The sequence below is a fragment of the Heteronotia binoei genome, chromosome 4 (assembly GCF_032191835.1).
Source record: "Heteronotia binoei isolate CCM8104 ecotype False Entrance Well chromosome 4, APGP_CSIRO_Hbin_v1, whole genome shotgun sequence".
In the NCBI taxonomy this organism is placed as follows: Eukaryota; Metazoa; Chordata; class Lepidosauria; order Squamata; family Gekkonidae; genus Heteronotia; species Heteronotia binoei.
In genome coordinates, this window is record NC_083226.1 from 159,704,786 (window position 1) to 159,712,805 (window position 8,020).

Below are 8,020 nucleotides of genomic sequence, written 5' to 3' on the forward strand. Positions count from 1 at the left end.
AGTCTCCTGGCTCTGCCCCCAAAGTCCCCAAATATTTCTTGAATTGGATTTGGCAATCCTATGCTAGACCCAGGTTCTAAAGCCCAAGCTCATTGGATGACTTCAGGCCAATCACACTCCCTCAGTCTTACCTAGTTCCCAGAATTGTCATGAGGATAAAATGGAAGACAGAAGAATGATGGAGACCACCCCGAGCTCCTTGGAGAAATGGCAGGATAAAAATGTATCCAGTAGTAAATACATTCCATGATAATCTATTTTAAATAGGGTTGCCAACTCCAGGTTGGGAAATTTTTGGAGATTTGGAGGAGGAGCTTCAGGAGGGTCCATAGAGGGACCGGAGTGGGGTATAATGCTATAGAATCCACCCTCCAAAGCAGCCATTTTCTTACTGTTCTCTGTGGTCTGGCTATTAGTTGTAATTCTGGGAGATCTCTGGACCCCACATGGTGGCTGGCAACAGTGTTCCCTCTAAGCTGAGTTAGCGTGAGCTAGCTCACGGATTTTTAGCCTCCAGCTAACACATTTTTGTCTTAGTTCAGGGAGGATGACCCCAGAGCACACTAATTTATGCAGCAACTCACAACTTTAATGCCAGTAGCACACAAAGTAGAATTTTTACTCACGAGACTCTGCAGCTTAGAGAACGTTGGTTGGCAACCCTCATTTTTAACCCAGACATTTCCACAGTTTTTGCAGCATTCATCAGGGCCTTTGCCCAACAGAGATCAGCTCGCCTGGAGAAAATGGCTGCTTTGAAGGGTGGACTCTGGCATTGTACCATGCTCCAGGATAGCAGCCACTGCCAAATCCGCATTTTACCACCTTAGGCGGATAAAGCAGCTGGCTCCATACCTGGAGCGCTACTGCCCCCCTGGATCTAGAAACATCAGAATAACTACAACATCAACATGCATCTTGGACTTTTAATGTCTATAAAATAGAAATTATTTTATTGTATATTTTATTTTTAAATATTTTATGTTGTTTTTATGTTGTTAGCTGCCCTGAGGGCAGGACATACATCTGATTAAATGAAATGAATAAATGCGGAAGCCCCTCCTTCCCCAAACCCCACCCACCTGGCTCCACCCCCTGTGTCTCCAGATATTCGCCAACACGGACCTGGCAACCCTTGTCCAAGCTAAATGAGGACTGTAGGTGTATGCATTAATAAAACCTGAGGAAACCATTACAAGTTGTTCATCAGCATTGAAAATAGTCAATCTCTGTCACGCAGCGAGGCCTCTTGAGCTTTTCATTAGCCATTTCCCCATTTTTGACATCACTTTGAGTCCCATAACACTGGATCTGTAACTGATTTATGGCCACCCCAGCAAGGGGCTTTCAAGGCAAGGGAGAAACAGGTGCTCTGCCACTGCCTGCCTCTGCGGAGCCTTCCTTGGTGCTCTCCCTCCCAAGCATCCGCCCTGCTTGGCTTCCAAGACTAAGCTATGCTGTTATTGCTGTCCATTTATCAAACAAGCCCTATTTGTCTTAGGATTGCTTGGCTTTCTGAAATGCTTTTCAGTCCTGAATAGCTAGCTGCTTCTATCTGAGCTGGGAAATGTAGGTTAACGAGCAGAGCGATTACCCACACTATTACCTTTTGGGCACCAGGCCGAAGACATCAACAGCTATAATTACTGGTTAGTCCACACCACATCGGTGAAAGTACATCAGGAACAATTCTCTTCCATCTCCAGCCCGGTCTACTGCTCCTGATAGCAGCTTACAGCAGCAGAAGAGAAACAGATGCGAAGGCTCTCTTATTGTGATACTTTAATTCAGTTCCAATCCTACAGTTGCCAAGTCTCCACTTGACTTTTTGACATCAAGGAAATGTCCCAGATACGGTTGCCAGCTCTAGGATGGGAAATTCCTGGAGATTTGGGGGCATGGAACCTGGTGGGGGTGGGGTTTGGCAAGGGGAGAGACTTCCAGGCAGCGGCTGGAGATCTGGGAAGAGAACTGATCCCCAGGTGACTGAGATCAGTTCGCCTGAAGGAAATAACTGCTTTGGAAAGTGGAGTCTAATCATTATACCCCACTGATTAGACTAATCATCCCCTCCCCCAAACCCAGCCTCCTCAGGATCCGCCCCCCAAATCACCAGGAATTTCCCAAGTCAGAGTTGGGACCCTCCAAAAGAGCCATGTTCTCCAGAGGAACTGGTCTCCAAAAGATCCTGAGGCCCCAATAGGTGGTTGGCAACCCTAGAAGAAGAAGAGGAAGAAGATATTAGATTTATACCCTGCCCTTCACTCTGAATCTCAGTTTTAGAGTGGCTTACAATCTCCTTGACCTTCCTCCCCCACAACAAATACCCTGTTAGGTAGGTGGGGCTAAAAGAGCTCTCACAGAAGCTGCCCTTTCAAGCAGCTCAGGGCTTTTTTTGTAGAAAAAGCCCAGCAGGAACTCATTTGCATATTAGGCCACACACCCTGACATCACCATTGTTTCACACAGGCAAGAACACATTTGCATATTAGTCCACATCCCCTGATGCCGAGCCAGCTGGAGCATTCCTGCTCAAAAAAAGCCCTGAAGCTGCTTATAATCTCCTTTACCTTCCTCCCCCATAACAGATGCCCTGTGAGCTGGGTGGAGATGATAGAGCTCTCACAGAAGTTGCCCTACTCCTAGAACCTGTTGCTTGTTCTTTTTAGACTGGGGAATGCTGTCCCTCATATAGAGGATGGTGTGGAATTGTTTTCTGTGGCCCCAGAAGGTAGGACCAGAACCAATGGGTTGAGATTAAATCAAAAGAGTTACCAGCTCAACATTAGGAAGAACTTCCTGACCATTAGAGCAGTTCCTCAGTGGAACAGACTTCCTAGTAGGTGATGGGCTCTCCTTCCTTGGAGGTTTTTAAACAGAGACTAGATGGCCATCTGACAGCAATGAAGATCCTGTGAATTTAGGAGGAGGTATTTGTGAGTTTCCTGCATTGTGCAGGGGCCTGGACTAGATGACCCTGGAGGTCCCTTCCAACTCTATGATTCTATACCACCACCACCCCATGGACAGAGAGAGAACCTCTGCATTGTTAATGAAAAGCAGCTATCAGTGCAGGTAGATAGTGCTGGGCTGGACGGATCAAATAGCCTATTGCTGGATGCACCTAATGTGTGTGAGGTTGGGGTAAAGCTGGGGCTGCCGAGCCTCTGCTGCCCACTGGTGGAAAATGGGGAATAGAGTTATGAAATCCAGGCTGGAAAACTGCTGGAGGTTTGGGGATGGAGCCTGGGGAAGACCTTGGTGGGGTGCAATGCCATAGGTCATTCCACCCTCCAAAGCAGTCATTTTCTCCAGGGGAACTATTCTCTGTATTGTGGAGATGAGCTGTAATTCCAGGAGGTCCCCAAGTCCCATCTGGAGGCTGGCATCCTTAAATCCATCGTTAACATCATTAAAGAATAATCTGCAAATCAAGTCATCAGACTCTGATGAATTCGGATACGCCAACCCTAACCTGATTTGTTGCACACATTTCTGCCGGAGCTGGTGAGCCGTTGCACTGAGCCGGAGCTAAACCCTTGAGGAACATCAGTGCCATTCATCTCTGATGTTCTACTACTGAAGCAGGCCTACAGCGACAGCACCGTCTAGGAGTACAGTCCGCTGGGTGTTTTATTTCTGTGTTTACAGAGGATATGTTTCCATTGGGCTTGCCCGCTGTCATGAAGACGGATCTTGTTTTTGCACTTGGCTCTGACTTGACCGTCTTTCATTTCCGTCTCCCTTCCTAGCCTTCAGAATGCTAAGTGCGCATCGGACAGCAATCATTTTGCTGTTTTTTAAAAAATACCCTGGATAATCCTTCTGTTTGACGGACATCAAACTTCTTGTTACCTTTTATTCTGATTTCCAGCACACAAATTGGTTTTGTCATTTCTTATAAACCTTTTTGAGTCTCCTTTTAAAATTCCCCTCTGTCTATTGAGACCTCTTTTCATCCTGCTACTAAACCACTCAAAATATCACTTCCCTTTCACCAACTGTAACGTGCTAGGATTTGCCAACCTCCAGGTGGGAACTGCAGACTTCCCAGAATTACAGCTGATCTCTGGCCCACTAAGATCAGTTCCCCTGGAGAAAATGGGAGCCCTGGAGGGTGGGCCATATGGCGTTATACAGGGCTTTTTTAATAGCAGGAACTCATTTGCATATTAGGCCACTCCCCCCCTGATGTAGCAAATCCTCCTGAAGCTTACAGTAGACCCTGTACTGAGAGCCCTGTGAGCTCTTGGAAGATCAGCCACATCCGGGGTGTGTGGCCTAATATGCAAAGGAGTTCCTGCTACAAAAAGATAGGGTTATGGTTAGGATTACAGTATCAGTCACAGTTAGGTTAGGGTTAGAGTTCGGATTAGGCTTAAGGTTAGGTTAGAAGACGCTTACATATCATACTGAAAGGTATGGGGGAAAGTTTTGAATGTTCTTCCATTCTCCATTATAGCTTATGGGAATCATTACAGTGTATGGGCCCCTAGGGTTAGGATTACGGTTCGAGTCACAGGCTAGGGTTAGAGTTAGGTTTAGGTTAGAAGTAGTTTACATATCATACTGAAGGTATTGTGTTGATGGGGGAAAGTTTTGGATGTTTTTCCATTCTCCATTATACCCAATGGGAATCATTACACTGAATGAGCACATAGGGTTAGGGTTACAGTTTGAGTCACAGGTTAGGGTTAGGTTTAGGGTTGGGTTAGAAGTAGCTTACATATCACACTGAAAGGTATTGTGTTCATGGGAAAACATTCTGGATGTTAGGTTCAAAGTTAGGTTCTGGCTAAGATAGCATTAAGTTTAGGTTTGGGTAAGAAGTATATTTTACATCAAACTGAAAGGAATACTCTTGATGGGGAAAAATATGGAAGTTTTTCCATTCTCCATTACATCCTATGGGAATCATTACAGTGAATGGGACCCTAGGGTTAGGATTAGAGTTAGAGTTATGGTTTGAGTCACAGTTAGGTTAGGGTTAGAATTAGAGTTGGGTTAGAAGTAGCTTTCATATCATACTAAAAGGTATTGAGTTGATGGGGAAAAGTTTTGGATGTTCTTCCATTCTCCATTATAGCCTATGGGAATCATTACAGTGATTGGGTGCCTAGGGTTAGGGTTTGAGTCACAGTTAGGCTAGGGTTTGAGTTAGGGTTACATTTAGGGTTGGGTTAGAAGTAGGTTACATATCATACTAAAAGGTATGATACATATCATACTAAAAGTTGATGGGAAACAGTTTTTGATGTTTTTCCATTCTGCATTATGGCCTATGGGAATCATTACAGTGTATGGGCCTCTAGGATTAAGGTTAGGGTTAAAGGTTGAGTCACAGTTAGGTTAGGATTAGAGTTAGGGTTACATTTAGGGTTGGGTTAGAAATAGCTTAGATATCATGTCTAACCAGCCCAGATATGCAAGCTCAAATCTGGAGCCTTGCCCAAACCACTAGATGTTCATGAAATGTATATCGATGTCACTCAAATCAGATGCATATGGGATTGATAAATAGTCCACTTCCTAACAAAGTGGATGAGTTTTAAATCCCATAATAATTAGTCTTGCTCCAGAGAATCTTTGTACAGAGTCAAAACAGCAAATCAACAGTGCACCTCTGTTGCTGGATACTTGTTGTGGAAAATTAATGAGGCATTGCTCAGGGACTGGGCGGCTGCAGGAATTTTGGCAAACGAAAGCTCCAGAGCTGTTGAGCTGCTAAGAAGAGAAATAATACCTTGGATTTAGTCTGGATTTGATCTGGCCGTTTATTGGGATCTCCTCCACAGATGTGGCTGAGAACTCTGCAAAAGCTAGAAGAAGAAGAAGAAGAATTGCAGATTTATACCCTGCCCTTCTCTCTGAATCAGAGACTCAGAGTGGCTTACAATCTTCTTTATCTCCTTCCCCCACAACAGACACTCTGTGAGGTGGGTGGGGCTAAGAGGGCTCTCACAGCAGGTGCCTTTTCAAGGACAACTCTGCAAGAGGTATGGCTGACCCAAGGCCATTCCAGCAGGTGCAAGTGGAGGAGTGGAGAATCATCCGGTTCTCCCAGATAAGAGTCCACACACTTAACCATTACACCAAATTGGCTCTAGGGTTGCCAAATTTGGATTGGAAAGTTCCTGGAGATTTGGGGGTGGAGCCTGGGGACCATGGGATTTGGGAAGGGGAGGGCCTCAGCAGGGTAGAATGTCATAAAGTCTACCTTCCAAAGTGGCCATTTTCTCCAAGGGTTCTTGTCTCTGTGGTCTGGAGATCAGCTATAATTCTGAGAGATGTCCAGGCTCCACCTGAAGACCCTCTGTCACATTGCCTGACTAATCCCCTTCCTTTTCTCTCTTTGTACAAAGAACAAAGAACAGATAAAAGGAAGTACTTCTTCGACCAAAGGGTGATTAAGATGTGGAATTCGCTGCCACAGGAGGTGGTGGCAGGTACAGGCATAGCCAGCTTCAAGAGGGGATTGGATAAACATCTGGAGCAGAGGTCCATCAGTGGTTATTAGCCACGGCCCACAGCTTATTGTTGGAACTCTCTGTCTGGGGCAAGTGATGCTCTGTACTCTTGGCATTTTGGGAGGGGGCAACAGTGTGAGGACTTCTAGTGTCCTGGCCCCACTGATGGACCTCCTAATGGCACTTGGGGGTTTTGACCACTTTGTGACACAGTGTTGGACTGGATGAGCTGTTGGCCTGATCCAACATGGCTTCTCTTGTGTTCTTATGAAAATATACAAAAGAGGAGGAGTCAACATGGGAAATTATAAAAAATATGGATGAAGCAGTTAGTAAGAATATGGCAGTTCCATGCCAATCTGAACTTTGACTGGAGTGGAAGTGTTTCTTGGTGGGGGGTTTTGTTTTTGTTTTTTAATTTTTAATGTGCATGCATGTGCGCTCACGTTTGTGTGTGCGCGAACCTGGAAGTCATGCCAGCCTCTTATTACTGGCCCCCTACTGGGGGCTTGGAGGATATTCAGAGAGCTGGCTGAAAAAAACCTGCCCATGCCTCCCAGCTCTTGTATTACAAGGAGGTCTCCCATCCAAGTACCTGCTAGTGTCAACCCTGCTTAGCTTCTGAGATCTGAAGATGGGGCTTGCCTGGGCAATTCAGGTCAGAGCTGAGTAGATGCATTTCTGATCTGGAGCTCTGAACACACAAACATGAATCTGCCTTATACTGAAGTAGATCCAGGGCTTTTTTTTAGTAGGAACTCACAAGAACACAGTTCCAGTTGGCTTGGCATCAGGGGGTGTGGCCTAATATTCAAATTAGTTCCTGTTGGGCTTTTCCTTAAAAAAAGGGCCCGGCGTGAAACAATGGTGACATCAGGAGGTGTGGCCTAATATGCAAATGAGTTTCTGCTGGCTTTTTTTTGGGGGGGGGAGCCCTGATCAGACCATTGGTCCATTGTGGTCAATATTGTCTATTCAGACTGGCAGAAGTTCTCCAGGGCTTCAGGCAGAGGTCTTTCGCACCACCTACTATCTGATTTTTAACTGGAGATGCCAGGGAATGAATCTGGGACTTTCTCCATGCCAAGCCAATGCTCTACCACTGAGCCACAGCCCCACCCCCAATCTGTCCCCTTGCTCACTGCCACTCTGAACAAGTAGCAGCATTGCTGCTGGTCTTTTTTGCTTTTTTCTCTCCCTGTCCCTAACACACCTTGCAGAGCAAATGGGGGCAGGGAGAGAGTCAAGAGGTCTCTGGCTCTCTGAGAGAAGGCCACATAAGAAAGGGGTGGGGGGAACAGAGCTGCTGTAACTGCCCAGGCATGAAGGAGTTAGCTTGTGGAACTCAAGGCAGCTTACAGTGCCGAGAGCCCTGGGCTGCCAAACTGGGTGCCCCCCCCCGGTCCCCCCAAACAACAAATCCTGCTGTGGGCCCCACCAAACATGAAATCCTGGCTACAGCCCAGATTCTACCACCAGTGCTTCAGCCACACAGGAGTCTGCTACCCGCTATGTAGCCTCCACTGAGTCTGCAGGATTCCAGTCCCCTGAAA